The following is a 17,338-nucleotide window of genomic DNA, read 5'->3' on the forward strand; positions in this document are numbered from 1 at the left end:
AAGAGTTTCACTCTCTAATACTGTTTTCTTTCTTTTTTTTTTTAAGATTTTATTTATTTATTTAACAGAGAGAGATATAGTGAGAGAGGGAACACAAGCAGGGGGAGTGGGAGAGGGAGAAGCAGGCTTCCTGCTGAGCAGGGAGCCTGATGGCAGGGCTCGATCCCAGGATCCTGGGATCATGACCTGAGGGGAAGGCAGACGCTTAACCGACTGAGCCACCCAGGCACCTCTCTAATACTGTTTCCAGTATCATCCATCCCAAAGGTAGGGGTTAAATGGTGACTTAGTGATACTTGGAACTTACAAGATGGTGATCTGGATATTTTCCCCATTTTCTAACTCACTGCCTTTATCTACTTGTCAAGAGATTGAACATGCAATTCAACACAACCCTGCTTTCCATGTATACATGTGCCAAAATATTTATCATTGATAAGTAAAGACATTTTGATGACTGCCATCACAGATAAGGAGATCTTTCCGCTACAAAATAAAAGTATAGTGCTGGTAACTAACATTGATTTATTTTCAATTATATCATGTATATTATCATGTTTTATATTATTTGATTACATGTCTGATGCCCTTAGAATACCACAGTTTTTGGGACTTTGATGCAGTTACTTCACTATCCTTAGTATGTTTCCTCATTCGTGAAATCAAGAAGTTGAATTAAGAAATACTGAAATTGCTTTCAAGGCTTGATACTCTATTATTCTATGAACTTAGAACTTGGAGCAATGTATTAGTTTTTCTGAGTTAAAAAAATATTTTTCCTATTCTTCTTCAGTATACTAAAATATGGTTTCATCTTTGTACCAGGCTCCATTAGGAGAAATTCTATTACATAATAGGAGATGCTCTCTTCCAGCAAAACCTGACAAAATGCCAGAGGAACAAAACTAAGAAGACCTGCTTTGCCATGTGTTTTATATTTAGACAAAATTCAAATTTCAAGTTCCCGAGAACACTAGATATAGCAGTGGAACAAATCATTTATTTTCTCTGTGCTCGGAGGCTCTTTTTCATACCTTTGGCATCTACTGACTGTCAGGAACATCTTTTCCAGATTGTGAAAGAGATGTCTTTTTTTGCAAGGAGTGTGTCCCAAGGGCCACATTTTCGAGCCACCTCTACCTGAAGAGCATGGCACTCTCTCCACCACACCAAGCCCCCTGGTTCTAAAATCTATTATCAGCTTCAGAACCTGGAGGTGGGGGGCGGAAATGATTAGGTTTTAAATGGCTGTTCTGTTCACACTCCATAAGCTTCTGACATCTATTTCTCTTAGAAATGGTTCCAATCAATGTTAGGAGAAAATGAATTTCAAGCTAATGTATTCAACCCTTACACTTATAATCTTTTTTTTTTTTTATATTTCAGAGTTACAGGTCCTATTAAAGTGTGAAATTTGGAGAGTGCTTTAACTCTTTCTTCATGTAAGTAAAATTCTTATTAAGAAGTTAGATTGGCTATGGGGTGCCTGGGTGGCTCAGTCTTTAAGCATCTGCCTTTGGCTCAGATCATGATCCCAGGGTCCTGGGATCGAGGCCCCTGGGATCGAGCCCTGCATCAGGCTCCCTGCTCAGCGGGAAGCCTGCTTCTCCCTCTCCCACCGCCCCATGATTGTGTTCCCTCTCTTGCTGTGTCTCTCTCTGTCAAATAAAGAAATAAAATCTTTAAAACAAAACAAAACAAAAAAAAGAAGTTAGATTGGCTGTGTATTGATTCAACAAATATTTATTGGATGTCTGATCTATGCTGAGCATTGTCTAGGTGCTGGGGATGCAGAGATGAAAGAGACCCTCCTCGAGTTTCCAAGAAGTCATACTCTAGTGAAGGGCACAAGGAAGTACCCAGGCATTACAACACATTATCATACTTGCTGTGAGAGAGATAAGTATGGGACAGTTGGGAAGCACACAAAAAAAGGCACTTGAACAGAAAGAGGCTTAGGAGCTTCCTAAGGAGGGAGATTTCTGAGCTGGGTTTTCAGAAATGAGTAGGTATTAGTCAGACAAAAAGAGATGGCAATAGAGTAAAGCAGGCAGAGAGAGCCGCAAGCACAAAGGCACGGACAGGGGAGCAAGAAGAACTTGCAGATTGTAAGTAGCTCCAGGCTTTTTGAACACCACACTTCAAATTTCAAGTTGGGAGAGATGAGGTGGGAAAAGGAGGGCTCCTTCCTCAGAGCAGAGCTTGAATATTTTCTAATCCACTGAGATAAGATGACTTTTGGTGCTTTTAAAAGGTAAGAGTAAAAATTAAAACCTGTTCTCAGAAATAGTCACATGGTCCAAATTTAATCTAGTTCCACATACTTTGAATGTAAATTATGGGCTTTTCCTTTAATGGTTCCAATGCTTTGGAACTATCTGGAGATGGGGCAGGATACCTAGCCAGTGGCTACCAACTCATGTGACCCTGTCCTTCCTCCCCTTCACCAGAACCGTATCTCTCTGGGCCATTTCTTGATCATTCACCCAATCCTATGCTCCGTAAGTATCCTCATCTTGATACGCTGGACAAGCTCTAATACCTTGTCTAGCTCAAAAATTAAATCAGTAATATCAAACAAAATATCAATGTTATTTCTTTTTTATGTTATTTCTTTTTATACTTTTATATCCTTTTTATAACATTCACAAAATTATAACTAGTGTTACATATCAAGAGGAAGTTTTTGACTTTGTAAAGTGATACATAACTTTATATGTAAGAAAATATAGATGAAAAGCAAAAAAATTTTAAAAAGTAACAAGCAATGACTTCTTTTCACAGGTATAAAGACTTATTGTAGAGCTAGTATAATTAAAATAGCATCTTACAGACATAATAATATCAATAAAACTGAAAAGAAAGCTAAGATATTGATTTGAGTAATATCATCAAGTCTCCTTCTGAGTCCTTTTCTTTTCTCTAGAATTGACTCTGAGGCTATCTCATCCAGTTTGTGGCCTTAAGTACCATTTACATACTGATCATTTCCAAATTTTAATTCAATGTAGGCATGATTTCTCAGTTCCAGACTTGAATATCCACTTGCCTACTGTATTAGCGTTCTCCAGGGAAACAGAACCATTAGGATATACATAGATATATAGAAGGACGCTTATTATGAGGAATTGGCTCACACTATTATGGAGGCTAAGGAGTTCCACCATCTGCCATCTGAAAGCTGAAAGTCCAAGAATGCTGGTGGTGTAGTTCCAATACAAACCCAAAGGCCTGAGAACCAGGGGAGCCAGAAGTGTAAGCCTCGGTCCGAGTCCAAAGGCCTGAGAACTAGGAGGCCTGTGATGTAAGTGCTGGTACAAGGTCAAAGGCACAATAACCAGGAGTGCCCCTGCCCTCGGGCAGGAGAGGATGGGTGTCCCCGCTCAAACAGATCAACAATTTGCCCTTCCTCCACATTTTTGTTCTACTCAGTTTCCCAGTGGACTGGATGATGCCCACCTGCATTGGTGAGGACAATCTTCTTTACTTGGTATATAGATTCAAATGCTAGTCTCTCCTGGACACACCCAGAAATAATTTTACCAGCTATCTGCCATCTCTTAGCCCAGTCGAGTTGACACAAAATTCTGTCAAGTTGAAACATAAAATCAACCATCATATCTATGTAACAACCTACTTAATTCTTTGAAAATGTATTTCTCCCCAACTGGTCTTCTATTCCTTCCCCTCTCGATAAATGCCACCACAATTCACAGTTCCTAGAGCTAGAAACCTGAGAATCATTCTTAACTCCTTTCTTTCCCTCACTCCTCACAACCATTTCTAGAACAAGTCCTCTTAGTTCTTGATCTCACGGTCATGAGTTCAAGCCCCAAGTTGGGCTCCACACTGGGCATAGAGCCTACTTTAAAAAAAAGAAAAGAAAAAAATCTTTTGTGTGTGTGTGTGTGTGTTATAAACACTTTATGTTCAAGTATGAACAGCATTTCCAATAACAGAACATGGAGCCTACTTTAAAAAAAGAAAAGAAAAAAATCATTTTTTTGGTGTTATAAACACTTTATGTTCAAGTATGAACAGCATTTCCAATAACAGAACATGAAAAGGTTGATCCTGTATCTACAAAATTTGTTTCTGCTCCAATAAATGCTAGAAAGGCAAGGAATGCCGTGATCTACACACCAGCCTGCGAGACTCTGGTGTTTACACGGGGCAATCATAGACGTGAATTTCCTGGTCATCGCCCACGGACACAATTTTTGAGCCATTTCCATTGTATTTTACTCCCCAGACCTGATCCTGGTGGTCGAAGACGGTGTGGACACACGTTCTTTCACACTTTTGTCGGATGAACTGGAAACGAAGTGAGTGTCGTCGGGACAAAAGGCAACGTTCAGCACCCACGGTGCGTGGCCACTCAGCGTGCCGGCCAGACTGGCGTGTTGTACGTCATAGATCTTGATGTAGCCATCATTTGAAGCAGTGACAAGGAGCTGGGAATCCGGGGAGAAGGGCAGGGAGCGCATGGGCATAGCGTGGCCTTCCAGCGTGTGCAGGAGTTTTCCAGTTGCAATATCAAAAATACTGATGATCCCGTCTCTGGCTCCACTGGCCAGATACCTCCCGTCAGGGCTATATATTTGCTTCTCCAAAATATATCTCCATGTCACTGCTACTAATGCAGTCTAACCTACAAAACTGGCATTGACTACTGCAAAGGCCCCCAAACTGATTTTACTGCATCTACTGTCCTTCTCCAATTTGTTCTCCTTTCCTAGTGATTTTGTTATAAAATCAATCAGATCATGTCACTCCCAACTTAAAACTCCTTAATGGTGTCTCCTTTCAAGTAGACAAAATTCCATCTTTATGATGTCCTGCAAAGCACTGCATGATTTGGCCCCACCTGAATAGCAGAAGTGCTATTAAAAATCATTGAAATAGGGGTATCTAGGTGGCTCAGTCAGTTAAACCTCCGACTCGAACTCGGCTCAGGTCTTGATCTCACGGTTATGAGTTCAAGCCCCAAGTTGGGCTCCACGCTGAGCATGGAGCCTACTTCAAAAAAAAGAAAAGAAAAAAATCATTGATATCAATTGGAAATTTTATCCCATTTATCTCATTTCTATTTCTTACATTATTGGCAAAGTGTAAACTGGGCTCATGATCTTAATTAGGACTATAAGCACACACACACACAAAACATACACAAAACACACACACTCTGTCGTTGCTAGGGCAGGTCCTTCTCTGCTGTGTAGTTTTGTTACAAGTAAGTGATACTTTACCATACAAAGCAGGCCATGTCAATCAGTCCTGAGGAAAAAAGACAGCAGAAGCCATTTCCTCAATTATTACCAAATTTCACAAACTATGTAACTTTCTCAATTTTTATATAGTACAGTAATATGCTGGGGAAAATTAGGAGTCTATATCTACTAAGCTTTTCTTCCAAAATAAATGTAAATTAAAAACATTTTCAGGTAAACAAAAGCTGAGAGAATCTGTTGGCAACAGACCTGCTCTCCAAAAAAAATGCTAAAACACTTCCTGCACACTGGAGACAAAGATTACCAAGATACGCTCTATTTGCTTCTCAGCAACATGTTCTATTCCTTCACTGCTTCCCTACTCCAAAGATGTGCCTTGGGAATCGTTTATTTCCCCTACTACAGCTCACCTCCCACCCTCACCACCATGCCTCCTAACCCACAGGATATATGTTCAGTGTAGCAGGTTATGATGCAGTCAGTCAGTACATTTCCCCAAATGCCCTGTCTCGGTTTCACTTCTACTTCAGGAATACTTATTTAGGATTTATATTGCAAACTCTCAGTCACTCTAACAATATGTTTTTAGGGTTAACTATGTGTATGCATTGCTTTTTCTAGAGATCTTGGTTTTGCTTAATCAGTTGTTCAGTCAGAACCCTGTTGTGATTATTTTATCTGGAAGGGTAAGTGGCTAATACTCCCCCTAATTCTTTGCTCATCCAACAATATCTTTCTTTCATCATGATAGGGAACTGAAATTTTGGGTGACTTCAGGATTGCTCATCCCAATCACCTCCTCTCTGTTATGTATAGATGTTATTTCACCCTTTATACTAGCTTTCAGCTATTTTGACTTTTCACATCTATAAATTTTTTCTAAATAAAGGCTTGTGATATTTTCTTTTTTAAATGGAGAAACATAATAATTTTACCAGAAATATGTCTAGGTGTATGTCCTTTTTCGTTATATTATTTGGGATTGAGGGAGCTTCATTAATCTGTCAAATAAAGTCTACATCTCAAAGACATTTTTTTCTCTTGCCCAGAACTTTGGATATTCATAATAAAATCAAAAATTTCCCAAGAATATGTTACACTTTTAAATATTCTCCATTCATTTTATGTAAAACAATGAATAGAGTCTGTAGAAATGCTAACAGATATAAAAATTCAAAAAGGATTAGGCCTTATTATCTGATTTCATAAAGAACACATCAGATAAAATTTCCCTAGGAGAGGCAAGTTACAAAATATTCTAAAGCTACATGATGATTCTAAAATTAATAATTTGACCTGCATAGCAATAGTAATAAGAAATAATAAATATACTAAATTCCATGCAAAGGCTATCAGGAGTCATAATAAAACTGTTTGAATCACAAATGATTGTTTTAAAAGTAAAATAAATGATAAAGAAAAAGAAAGCCCTGGTATAATGGAGATAAAAAGGAAAATTGATTAACATAATGTTCTTCAGAAAGAGTGTTTGTGCATAACTTAATTAGATATATGCTTTTTCTGGAAACTGACCTTCATTAAGAACCACATGACTTAAATGAGAGGAGTTCACTGGACCCTATGGTTTCATTCCTCCGTTAGCCCCTGCCTTATATTGCCATCTCCTAACCCTACATTAAAAGTTCTTGGCATTTATCATTCTGTCAAAAATGCCCCAAAATGCTGCAAGGACAGGAGGGAAAATTTTGCCTACCCCAATCACTGGCAGAATTGAGAAGTAAGCAAAATCTGTTTTGATTTCTCCTAGCTATTCATCTCTGCATTAGTTACCTTACCCTTTCCTGCCAGGCACCTAGGCCTCTTATGTTTTGTCTTTCACAGCAAAGAAATATCTGCCCCCAGGAGATAATACGATATCATGGATTTACAAGCAACTCTGATTTTTAGGTCAAGAACATTTCAGATATCAACAAGTAAAAGAGACAGAACATATTTTAAACACTCAGAAAAATTTTGCCTGCGTAACACATAGAAATAACACCAAAGTGGGCCACTTCTGATTGCATGGGACTGTGATCCCCCTCTGCATATAAGATGGATAGGCTTTATTGGATAAGAATTCTGCATTCATTCATTTACTCTTCAAATTTTCTTGAATGATTAATATGAGTCAAGCTCTGTGCTAGGCACTTCGGCTATAACTGAACTGATATTCGTGCCCAACATAATCTATCCATGGAATTCACATTTCACTTATTTGGATATTTTTGCCTTACCTCATCACCGAAATAACTAAATGCTGTTAGAATGGATATAAGCCTTAAGAGTGCAGAACAAAGAGAAGACACAGGGGATGAAAACCCAGAGAGAGGGTTGTTAGGTTATTGGGGTACAAGTTCATTGATGTAGGAATGGCAGTACAAACCTCAGATGATCCAAAGGAGATGGCAGTCCCAGTCAGAGCTAGATGTTAAAGGCTAATCAAGTGGTATGGGAGAGTCTGTGGGAGTGGCACTGGGTCTGAAGCTCTGGGTGACAGTGGGAAGCCACAGAGTTGTTGACATTACATAGGCAGAGCCCAGGGTATAGAGCTAGGATTGTAAAATTGCATGGATCCAACTGGACAGTAGACCTGTCTGATGTAGAGAAACAGAACTGACACTGAACAAGGCTAGAGTAATCCTCCAATATGCTGGTGCTGGAGGAAATAGCCAACACATTTTGGAGAGATAGAATTTGTTAGGTATGTAGCAGTATATGGGTAGTTCATGCTCTAGTATTGCCGGTAACAAAGAAACACATTGCATCAAATTCTACCATAGGTACATTAGGTCACAGTACTTACAATCTAAAGACCAAAGCATATTCTAAGGTAATGATTAGAGTGAGAAGCTGTAGTTTCAATGATTATTGCAAAGATGAGTTACCCACAGTAATTAGAAGGCTTTTTAAGCTAGTTCAATGGCAACACAATTAATTTTTAGTCATTTGGTAACTTCTTAAGCTAGGCATCATGCTAGACACTGACTACAGATTCATACATGAACAAGATGAAATGTTCATCCTTGTTATCTTCTTTTAAAGCAGTGTGGCATTAAGGTATGTGGACTTAAGATCAATCAGATTCCAAATTTGAGTTTCATCCCTTCTGAGTTGCCAAGGGCAGGTTACTTAACTAATTAATTCTTAGTTTCCTCATGTGTCAAATAAAGATAATAATGTCCAGATCACAGGGCTGTTAAAGCCAAATACAGCAAAGCATGTAGTGCCCTAATACTTAGCAAATTCTGTATAATTGTTAGCTGCTATTATCCTTTAACATTTTGTGAACAAGAACACACAGTTGTTGAGAACCTTAGTATGAGACTCATGTATGAGACTTGCTGCACATTAATTTATACGTGATGGCAATCTAGACTTCCTTCTATCACTTTTCTAAGAAATACCCTACGGAGGCATTAGTGGGCTAAGTTCATATTCAGGAACCTGTCAGAGTTCCTAACTGGTGAAATTGCCATCTTAGTTAGAGATGATAAATGTAAAAATTAATGAAACATAAACGTGTGGAGGATAGAATTGTTAACATGGTAGATGCCTCTTAAAAATCCAGAAATAAGGCACAAGACCCAGAAGTGTGAAGCTTCTGGGTATAGAGCCACAGAAGGAAATCCAAACGAAGCAGAGAAAAGTTCAGGTGCAAGATACATCAGGTAAACTTCTCTGTCACTTGACAAGAGTCCAGGAGTGAGGGATAAGCCTGCCAGTGAGGGTGTACCACTGGGTTCAAATTAGATCAGAAAAGAAATGCAGGGTGGTGGTAAATCTGGGCTAGAAATACAAAGTGTGGTATTGACTGTGGTTAGCAAAACTGGTGGTTTCCATGCACTATCAGATATTGTGGCTCATCAGCAAGGACTGATAATTACAGAGGGAGGGAAAAAAGGTATGAATAAAGTCCAAATTGGAACAAAATTGGCCATAGTTCTGGTCAGACTGAGATAAACTGGCTGTGGTCATCAAAGGCATAGCTCTTTCTTAAGGTCTGCGTCTTCAGGGAGGATCTTCCCAAGAAGGAAAATGTCATGTCCAAAACAGTGCCATTTAAGAAATTCCCTGAGCACAATCTAGAAGTCGCTGATACTTTAAAAAAAAAAAAAAAAAGAAGAAGAAGAAGAAGGAAGGAAGGAAAGAAAGGAAGGAAGGAGGGAAGAATTAGATCAGTTTAGCCTCAGCTACAACAGTGAGGACCTAAGGTGAGAGGATGCTAACCAGTTCTATACTTAGGTTGATGAGAAAAAAAGAACCAAAATGCCTCTCCCTTATACATTGTTGCAAATCTAAAAGATTTGTCCAAAAAAGTTGCATTTAGATGTCTGAAGTTAATCTGTGTAGCCATGCAAATGAACAAAATTTAGTAATGAAAATCTAGGACAAACGCATAACATTTCATCTCATGGAAATGAAAGATTTAAATGTGTGCATGGTACATAGAAGCAAAAGCTTATGTATATAGCTGATTGCTACTTTAAAATGAAACATATTCATACATACAAGTTCGTATCATTCCAATAATGTAGGAATGCACCTAGAATCATAAATAATCCCAGTAAAGTCAGTCCTGCCATATCAACAGAAACCTTTCTCAAATCACTCAACAAATGAAATTTTGAGCTTTGGGGGCTACTGAAGAGAGGAAAAACAGAATTAACTTTCATAGGAAAAGAGGTCAGGTAAATATGGACAATGTAAGTTATTTCTAAATCTTGCTTCTTTAGGAACTTTGTGAAAGCTCCATTAGTCAGCTGAAAGGGATTAGCATGGCTTTAGAACCCTGCTTATGGGTCAACTTTTGCCCATCAAAACAAGAACCACTTTGAAATTAAAGCTCAGATACCATAAAAGAAAAGGTCTTCGAAATTTGCACCATGTTCCAATAAATTTGCTTTAAATCAGAGAAAACAATCCTTCATCTCTGAGTAGAAGTGTTTCATACTGTTGGCTCAGTTTGTTTAAACAAATCTAATCTATTATATATCAGCAGTGTGAGGGTCTGGGGAAAAGGGGAAGGACCTGGACACTTTTTATGCTATTGCTGTTGATAGGTTCACAAAAGGGGCTTGCTTTCCATCCTTTCTTGTGTCAGTTAATAACCAGAACTGACGTGAAAACAGCTAGAGAGTCCAGGATAACGGAGATCAAACAAGTGGAGAACTTGTGAAAGACAAAATGCATGGGACAATTAAGGAAATGAGTTTATTCAGGTTATTGCAATAGGGATAATGTCCATTAGTGAGAAACATCTAAGGAAAGGTGGAGGGAGGGCCTGCAGTTTTATAGAGGCAGGTATGAAGAAAGATGGAGATGGGTTCTAACTAAGTCACTGAGAAATGGTGGTAGTGAGTCTTATGTGAGGACAGAGTGGTCTTTGAAGGTAGCCACATCTCAGAGTACAAAAAGGTAGGAGCAAAGTGTTCAGATAAAGTGCAATATTGTCACCCCTTTTTATTCTTTAAAAAAAATCAATTGTGGGTTTAAATAAAAGAGCTACCTTATTTTACACAATACCACATTATTCTTATTTACAAACTAAAGTAAATTGAAATAGTAAGTAGTACTACAAGTAGTTCAAATAGTAAATTCAGAAAAAGCTGTAATAGAAATGCTTTCAAATTTATAGTCAAAAATAACTTAAATTACAGGAAAAAGAAGCAAAGTTTTTTAGAACATATATTTGAATTCTACAGTGGTTGTTTTTTGCAGATCTCTAAAACCAAAGAATTGGAGTAACAAAACTAATATACTTTTTTCTGTGAATGAAGACTATATTTCAATCCCTGAATCTGTTTCTTGCATGGTGTTACTTTGATTATTATTCATTACGGCAAATTGCAGAGATACGCAAAGTCAACAGAACAACATAATGAACACCCATGTACCACGATCTGACTTCGGTGATTGTTACTATTCCACCATTCTTATTTCTTTCTTCCCTTGGAGGTTTTTACTCAAGTATTTTAAATAAAAAACTAAACATCATATTATTTAAACAAAAATACTTTAGTATGAATATTTAACTGGAAATGACTTCTTTTAAACAAAGTGAAAATACCATTATCAGAACTTTAAAAAGATCAACAATAAGTCCTTAATGTTTTATAGTGTTCAGTCTCTGCAATTTTCCATCTCTCAAAGAGAGGTTTATTGGATTACTCAAATTAGGGTCCAAATGAGATGCATACATTGCACTTTATTGAAATATCTCTTTAAGTCTTTTTAAATCTCTAATATCTCACCTTTCCCTTTTTTATGCCATATATCTGTTTAATAATCTGAGTCTTCTTTTTCACAGAATTTCTACATTCTAAATTTGACTCTAAATCTAGAATATTTCTAAGGATACTATTAGTCAAATTTAGAATGTAGAAATTCTGTGACAAAAGAAGACTCAGATTGGTGGGGGGTGGGAGGGATGGGGTGCACGGGTAATAGACATTGGGGAGGGCATGTGCTATGGTGAGCGCTGTGAATTGTGCAAGACTGTTGAATCACAGACCTGTACCTCGGAAACAAATAATACATTATATGTTAAACAAAAGAAAAAAGAGGAAGAAGATAGTAGGAAGGGAAAAATGAAGGGGGGAAATCGGAAGGGGAGACGAACCATGAGAGACTATGGACTCTGAGACACAAACTGAGGGTTCTAGAGGGGAGGGGTTGGGGGATGGGTTAGCCTGGTGATGGGTATTAAAGAGGGCACGTATTGAATGGAGCACTAGCTATTATACGCAAACAATGAGTCATGGAACACTACATCAAAAACTAATGGGGGCGCCTGGGTGGCTCAGATGGTTAAGCGTCTGCCTTCGGCTCAGGTCATGATCCCGGGGTCCTGGGATCGAGTCCCGCATCGGGCTCCCTGCTCGGTGGGGAGTCTGTTTCTCCCTCTGCTTCTCTCTCTCTCTCTCCCTGTCTCTCATGAATAAATAAATAAAAAATCTTTAAAAAAAAAAAAAAAAAAAAAACTAATGATGTAATGTATGGTAATTAACATAACAATAAAAGAAAAATATTTAGATTCAAGTTTTATGGCAGGAACATCTATCAACTTTTTGTTCAAATTAAATCCTATTAGGGTTGTGAATATATTAAATACATTCTTTAGATGGATCAAAGTTCCTGAATGCAAGTGGTCTTCTTGGAGCTCCACCTATTTGGTCTCTCTATTTCTCAGCATCCAAAATGATCCCTAAGGAACAAACTGCAAATTCTAGGTCTGTCCATAGAAAAAAGTATGAAAACCCAAAGGACAATATTTCTAAAATACCTTCTTTATTTTAACATAAAGGAACTAAATGGAAAGAGATGCTCAAAGCCTAACTTCACAGAGTTTACATCTCTTCCAGAGTGCTGTCTTAGGGTAAAAGCAGACCTTCTTCCTCCAAGATAATTTTAAACCCTCACTCCCATTTCAATTATTGGTGTGTAAATCATTAGATATTCACTATTTCTCATGCACAAATTTACTCTTTTCAAATGTTGGATCTTTTAGGTTTATTCTTTCACCTTGGACCCAAAAATCACTTCCAACTTCCAGACATTATCAGGTTCTATAGGAATAAATGTACATCTTGATGAAGGTGAAGCTATACTTTTGGTTGTGGTAAGAGCATATCAGGGGTTCTTCAGGACAAGCCTCCCCTTGGAGTAAGGGGAAGGTTGCAACAGAAGGCAAAAATGAGAAGGAAGAAGGAAAGCAAACATAAATTACAAGTCCTTCATAGTTTAACCAAGGAATGGCCATATCTATGTATTGAATTAATTTGTCCAAACCCTTACAGAAGATCACTCTGTTTCTATCACAGAGATATTTTAAGATCTGTGAGACAAGAACATCAAATAAGTACACTGTCCTTTTTCTGGGATTCACAAATTACATCTGAGAAAGATAGGAACATAGATCCCTTTTAATTTATCATCTACTCACATCTCTTCCCTCAGCATCAGCACTTTATTTTCTGAATAATTTTTATTCCTTTTCTTTGCTTGTATATCCATTTAGATAATACTGGCATGACTTTACATACTAGCAGGCTCATTACTAGTTCCTGGTCATTTTTGTTTGCTTTTTGTATTTTATCCATTTCCCACAGAAAGACTATAACATCTAAATCATTCATTAGTCTTGGTAGCAACATAAATCTTTTCTTTATATGTAATTTTTCTGAGTTGTCTGGATTCTGACTGACTTTATTCATTAAGATGAATTGAGTCATGGTAGGGGAGGCTTCTTGCTAATAGTTAATAAAGCTAAGTTTTATATGTGCAAAATGATCTCAGGGCCAGGGTATATCTTATGATTAAAAACATTATTTGTCCTGGGTTTTAAACAGGGAACATTGGTAGTTAACTTAGTAGGAAGCAGAACAAATATCTGGTCAACATCACCCTGATTTTGGAAATTTAATGGTTTGTACATCTTGTTTGTTGGACTGAACTTGTTCACTTAATTCTAATGGCTGTTTTCAAGGTTAAATTCATTTTTAAGCCTTCAGTCATGGAAATGCAGGAAGCAAATACTCACAGAATGGCAGGCTTCTAATATGAACATGGTGAAAAATAAGGTGCTCATTTGACTAAATACAAAAAGGAATCAAAATACTGAAGCCAGTCTGAAGATTACATAACTTACTGATTGGGCAACAAATATGGAGATTTTTTTTGCCACTATTTAACCAAACCTACATACAACCTTAGCAATAGATTGCAATATGAATAGACTCAATAATCTTACTATATTGGGCAAGCTTGCTTAACAGTCAGTTCAATAATAATCAGCATTCTGATTATGATGTTAAAACATTCAACTCTTTCAGAATTATTTCTACTTGAGAGAGTGAAAATGGCAGCTTTCAAACATAAGAAACACATTTATTGTGCTAGAAGGGGTATTTTAGTATAATATTTGAAATAAAGCTAAGATATTCTTATCTTTAAAGGGAAGGCCAAATATATAAGGAGGTTTTAAAGGGAGCTGAAATCTTGAGGTACACTCTAATATAGAAACATTGCGCTATTTTAAAAGGTGAAAGATTTATGCGATCTGAAGAGAAACCAGAGTATTCATTGCGCTATTTTATAATTCATGTTTTTAACAATAGCATTGAGATATAAATCATTTAAAGTGTATGATTCAATGTATTTTAGTATATACACAGCACTGTACAAACATCACCAGAATATAAATTTAGCACATTTTTTTGCTTCCAAAACAAACCCTATGCTCATTAGCAGTAACTCCACATTCCCTCCTCCTTTCAGCCTCTAGTAATCAATAATCTTTCTATCTCTATAGATTTGACTTTTCTGGATAATTCATATAAGTTATATTACATAACCTGTGGTCTTTTACAACTGGCTTCTTTCACCTAGCATGTTTTCAAGATCCATTCATATTGTAGCATGAATCAAGACTTCATTACTTTTTATTGCCACATAATATTCCATTGTAAAGATCCAGTATATTCTGTTCATCTTTTCATTAGTTGGTAAGAATTTGGGTTGTTATCACTTTTGGGCCTGTAAAAATAAAGCTGCTATGAATAGCTATGAAAAACTGTGTGTACATGTTTTTGTTTTGTTTTGTTTTCCAGTTTTATCGAGGTATAATTGACAAATAAAAATTGTGTATATTTAAGATGTACATTGTGATTTGCTATATGAATATACTGTGAAGTGATTACCACAATCAAGCTAATTGATACCTTCATTCACCTCACATAGTTACCATTGTATGTATGAATATGGTGAGAACACTTAAGATCTACTCTCTTAGCAAATTTCAAGTATACAGGACAGTATTATTTACTACACTCACCATGCTATCCATTGATCCCCAGAACTTGTTCATCTTGCAGCTGAAAGTTCATTTAATAACTTGGCTGAACTCATTCTGTGAAGTCTATTTTCTCCACTGTGGAGCCTCTGTTGTCCCTACTCAGGTATTTTCCCTTTGTTTTATCTCTTATCTTGGGTACCCAGAGGTCATTCCTAGGTCAGAGGTTGTGTTCAAGCCCCCTCAGCCAGTTAGATTTTTACCCTTATGCCACTGGATGTATTGCTGCTTGGAGGCTGCTATCATAGCTCAGGGAGTTTACCTTGTTTGCTAATGTTCATCAGGGACCAGGATCCCTGATGATTCCTCTCTGCTATTTCCTGAGGAAGAACTGCACACAGTCTTCCAGACTGCCAGAGATAAGTGTGATTTTAATTTTAAGCTTGGCTTCTTAGGAGTTGTCCCTGCATCAGAGCTTATTGTTTAATAGGCAAGCTCTACTTGCTTCTGAGCTGGTGAAGCCTGGGGAATGCACATGGCCTTCCCAAACCCCAAGGTTGGCAGTTGTTATGGACTGAGTGTCTGGGGGACTATGTCTCCCCCTACCAAATTCATATGTTGAAGGCTTCCCCTAGTACCTTAGAATGTGACTCTATTTAGAGACAGGGCCTTTAAAGAGATATGGTTAAATGAGGGTGTTAGGGTGGGCCCTAATCCACTGCGACTGTTGTCCTTATTGGAAAAAGAAATTTACACAGAGGGATGACCATGCGAGAACACAGTGAGAAAGAGGTCCTCTGTAAGCTAAAGAGAGAAGCCCCAGAAGAAACCAAACCTACCAACACCTTGATCTTGGATTTCCAGCCTCCAGAACTGTGAGAAAATAAATTTCTGTTATTTAAGCCAGACAATTTATAGCCTTTTGTTATGGTGGCCCTAGCAAACTAATACAGCAGTGATCCCAGGAGGCTCTTTCTCTGGTTCTATTAAACTTCTAGCTGCTATGCCACCTTGCTCATATCATGGAGCTACCATCTTCCTCTTTTTTTTTTTAATATTTTATTTATTTATTTATTTATTTATTTATTTATTTATTTATTTATTTATGTAAGAGAGAGGAAGAGCAGAGGGAAATGGACAAGCAGACTCCACACTCAGCGTGGAGCCCCACACAGGGCTTGATTCCCTGACACTGAGATCATGACCTGAGCTGAAATCAAGAGTCCGACGCTTAACTGACTGAGTCACCCAGGTGCCCCAATCCCCCTAATTACTCTTCACTAATATCTTCTTTTCTTTTCTCATTCCACTGGAATCTTAATTCTACCCACTGACATGCCCACACTTGTTTCTCTAAAAATACTGGCTCCAAACTCACTGATTACTTCCTTGATTTAATTTCCCATATTTATCTCATCTATCATTGTGCAGCATCTGACTCTGTTAAATTCTCCTCTCTTTTCTTCTGTTCCCTGAAATTACACTCTTCTGGTTTTCCTATTTGTAGCTCTCCTCAATATTGTTTAAAAAATTCATGTTCCTTATCCAGGATGAACTCTTGATGTGCCTCAGAGTTTTGTGCTAGGTGCTCTTCTCTCAGTTTATACTTCTCCCTGGGGAAGCTTACCCATATCCAGTCTTCACTTGCCACCTAAGTGCTGATGACTCCCAATCCAGACTCCTTTCCTAAATTCCAGATGCATATGGATGTCCAGAGTTAATTCAATCTCAACATGTTCACAACTGGTCTAACAACCTGCCCTTACGTCTAGTTCTCCTCCTGTGTTTCTCCTAACTCTTTCTCATGCCTCATTCAAACCAATCAATCCAATCTCTTTAATAATTCTCCATCCCATCCACTTCTGTATTTTTATCTACTATCTTAGTTCAGGCTACCAACATTTCTAATAGGAATGTCTGCTCTAATCTCTGAGCAGGTTTTTGGGGGCCTCTGGTCTGGAAGTTTTCCATCCCGAACTTATTTTTTCCACTATAGCTAGAGAAATCTTTCTAAAGTGCAAACTTAATTATATCATGCTCCTCTTAAAAACTTATATGGGGGGGGAATCGGACGGGGAGACGAACCATGAGAGACTATGGACTCTGAGACACAAACTGAGGGTTCTAGAGGGGAGGGGGGTGGGGGGGATGGGTTAGCCCGGTGATGGGTATTAAGGAGGGCACGTACTGAATGGAGCACTGGGTATCATACGCAAACAATGAATCATGGAACACTACATCAAAAACTAATGATGTAATGTATGGTGATTAACATAATGTAATAAAAACAAAACAAAACAAAAACTTATATGGC

At 37.7% G+C, this 17,338-nt stretch overlaps 1 pseudogene; it reads right to left on the reverse strand.

The window, feature by feature from the left end:
• Positions 1-4,113: 4,113 nt before the first annotated feature.
• LOC113928476 lies at positions 4,114-15,099 on the reverse strand (annotated as a pseudogene).
• Positions 15,100-17,338: the final 2,239 nt, after the last annotated feature.

This window comes from Zalophus californianus, chromosome 5 (assembly GCF_009762305.2).
Source record: "Zalophus californianus isolate mZalCal1 chromosome 5, mZalCal1.pri.v2, whole genome shotgun sequence".
NCBI lineage: Eukaryota > Metazoa > Chordata > Mammalia > Carnivora > Otariidae > Zalophus > Zalophus californianus.